Here is a 3,282-nt window from a genome sequence, read left to right as displayed (position 1 = left end):
TTTTGGGTTTTTCTTTTTTTTTTTTTTTTTTTTTTTTTTGTATGGTTCTACACATCTTGTTTATAGAGCCCCAGTGTTATTTGTTTGTTTGTTTGTCTGTTTTTGGTACCAGGGATCCAACTCAGGTCCTTGCACTTGCAAGGCAGGCAGCCTAACCACTGAGCTAAATCCCCAGCCCTTGTTTTGTTTTTTGGTATCTGATGACCTTGTGCTTGCAAAGCAGGCACAGTGCTGCTGAGCTACATCCCCAGCCCTATTTACTGATTTATTTATTTAGAGACAGGGTTCAACTGTGTAGTTCAGGATGGCTTGAACTCACTATATAGCCTAATCTGGCCTCAAACTCCCAATTCTCCTGCCTCAGCCTACCAAGGTTGGGATTATAGGTATTTGCCACCACACCCTGCTTTTCAACATCTTTTTTTTTGGTGGGAGGAGTATGGTACACCTTGTTTATAGGGTTCTGTAATCTTTGCTGTTTGTACTGTACAGTAATGTAGTTTTATATTCTGTTATACATTACAATATTACACATAAAGTTATCAAACAAAAGCAAAGTCATTAAGTTGGAGTTTCCTTTGACCATTTTTTGGTTCTGAATATTGTAATGTACATACTGTATAAAATTCTACATTTAGCAACCAATTCATTTAATGATCTAGTCCCAGGAACTTCACTTGGCCATTAAACAAGGAATGTTTTACTTGCAGATATTTTATAGGAAATCACTGGCTTTTAAGACCCTGAAAACACTTAAGAAATCCTTGGGTGGGGGATTTAGCTCAGTAGCACTGTGCCTGGTCCTGAGTTTGATCTCTGGTACAGCAGGAGCTGCAGCTCAGCAGTATAGCCATATACGTGAGCCCTGGGTTCCAACTCTAACAACACCACCAAAAAATTAAAATATTTTGTTTTTGCTGGTTTTTTGAGACAGGGTCTTGCTATGTAGTTCAAGTTGGCCTTGAACTCACTATGTAGCCCAGGTTAGGACTGGAGATTTAGCTTAGAGGTTCCGCTGCCTGCCTCAAAAGCGCAAGGTCCCAAGTTCAATCCTGGGTACGAAATCGAAACAAAACAAAACAAAAAGCTATGTAGCCCAGGCTGGCCCTGAATTCAATCCTCCTGCCTCAGCCTCCCCAGTGCTGGGATTATAGGCAGCAAAATATAAACATTTTAAAACAGCAATCCTGAGCTGTGCCTACCAATAGTGGTTATTTTCTCCCTGCAGCCTTCTTGTGATTTTACAGCTGAACAACAGTTCCTTGCTATAGCAGATGTTCTCTCTCCCTCCTCCCACCTCTGGTTTATAGCAGCCTCTTGCACACCTAGCATAAGCTTTAGTCTCCTCTGCCCCCAAGTCATGCCCCTAATTTGTGTGCAGCATTGGTTCTATTCTCTGCCCTGTTCGTCACCACTACTGCTGTCTGTCAGTGCAGGGACCTGAGTGGGCCTTCTGCCTTCCGTAACTTCCCCTCCTGCCTGTATGACCACGTCCCACCGTCTCAGACTCATTCCCATGGGCATACTCTAGACCTTATCACTGTCAAACACTCCCACTCTAGCTTCCCACCCAGCCAACCAAGCACCACTCCTTCCTGTCTGATCATTCTCTTGGCACCTGACTCCCCTGCCCTGGGGCTGCTCTCCTCTCCAAGGCTAGGCCATCGAACCCCACACCCAACATTCCTCCTTGCACTCTCACCCTCTGGCCCTGGCCCTGGATGGGCTGAGACAAACAAGGCTTTGGCCAATTCTCTGCCAGTCCTCCTCCACCCACCTGGGAATTGGTGGCCTAAGAGGCACCTCTAGACCCATGTATTTCAAGCGGGCCTCTGATTTTTTCCTTACCCCTCTCTGTTCAGGTACTTGGGCCAAATTCCTGGGTACCATCCTTCATACTTCTGTTTCCCTTGCACCCCACATCCAGTCTATCAGCAAATCCTGCCAGCTTTACCCTAAAATAAATCCAAGGGCTGGGGCATAGCTCAGTGTTAGAGTGGTTGCCTAGCATGTGTAAGGACCCGGGCTTAATCCCTAGGACCAAGGAGAAAAAAGATTTCCTGGGTTCAAAGTCAAAGGTATACAATGTCCTCTGAAGCCTTGTGCAGGCTGGAGAGAGTTCTAATTACCTTCTTTATCTCTTGAGCCAGGGGAGCCTGGAGCAGTCTTGTGCTCCAGGCCTTCCCTTGCCTAGAGCTCTCCTCCCACGTGCATCAGAGTGGCTCAGCCCTTGGCCCCTTCTTCCCTTGGCTCCAGGGTTGCTTCTTACCAAGGCCCACCCTGATCACCTCAGTTACAGTCACCCCACCAGATCTAACACATTCTGTATCATCTAACACTTTCTGTAATTTATTTTTTTAGACAGGGTCTCACTATGTAGTTCAGGCCAGCCTTGAACTCTCAGTCATCCTCCTGCCTCAGCCTCCTGAGTGCTAGGATCACAGGCACACTCATGCTCCACCGCACCTGGTTGTAATTTCCTTTTGTGTTTAAGGCCTTTCTCTCCTTATCTCGCTAGAGCATGTAATCTCCACAGAGCAAAGATTCTGTCTCTGTCTCTTTTTTTTTTTTTGGTACCGGGCATTGAACTTGGGTCCTTGTGCTTTCAAGGCAGGCAGCAGAACCACTGAGCTAAATCCCGAGCCCTCAAAATTTTGTCTTTTTGTTCCTGATGTCACCTAAGCAGTTAAATGTGCACATATTCAACACTTTCTAGGAAAAGAAGTAAGTGCTAAGGATAGGGAGGCACTGCCAGGTAGGTACAGAAAGCAGCTAGGATGGGGAACAGGTGGAGGGAGGTGGAGAACAGATGGAGAGCAGAAAATAACAATGAATGCCAAATCTGGATGTTAACGTGTACATCCAAGACAGAAACAGGAAACCAACCTGGTAAGCATTCTCACTCCCCAAAATGAGAGGGGGTCATTTATGCTTCCTTGGGCCAGTGACATGACCTAATTTTGCTTTTAGATGATCTCTATGGTTGATCTAGGCACCGAGGCTTAGGCTAGGCCTGAGAAGGTGGAGACTAGGGAAGAATGGCCAAAGTGTCCACTCTTTCATCTTGGCACCTGTGCTCACCAGCCTCACACTGGCCCACTGCTTGGGAGGGGTATCTAGCACTTATGGTCATCTGCCTGCAAGGACAGCCCCAATATGGGCACCACAAAAGGACAGAGAACAACTAGGCATTTGAGGACAGCCTAGGCTACACAATGAGTTCAAGGCCAACCTGAACTACATAGCAACAGACCCTTCTCAAAAAAAAAAAAAAAAAAAAAA

The 3,282-nt window shown here is 46.2% G+C and overlaps 1 protein-coding gene across 1 annotated transcript in view; it reads right to left on the bottom strand.

Moving 5' to 3' along the window:
• The window catches only part of Bad (BCL2 associated agonist of cell death), a 12,103-nt gene that overhangs the window by 7,678 nt on the left and 1,143 nt on the right, over positions 1-3,282 (bottom strand). The window lies entirely within an intron of this gene.

The sequence above is a fragment of the Fukomys damarensis genome, unplaced genomic scaffold (genome assembly GCF_012274545.1).
Source record: "Fukomys damarensis isolate Sample0158 unplaced genomic scaffold, DMR_v1.0_HiC HiC_scaffold_27, whole genome shotgun sequence".
NCBI classification, from domain to species: domain Eukaryota; kingdom Metazoa; phylum Chordata; class Mammalia; order Rodentia; family Bathyergidae; genus Fukomys; species Fukomys damarensis.
The sequence above is the reverse complement of the archived record's forward strand: the minus strand, read 5'-3'. Positions and strand labels throughout refer to the sequence as shown.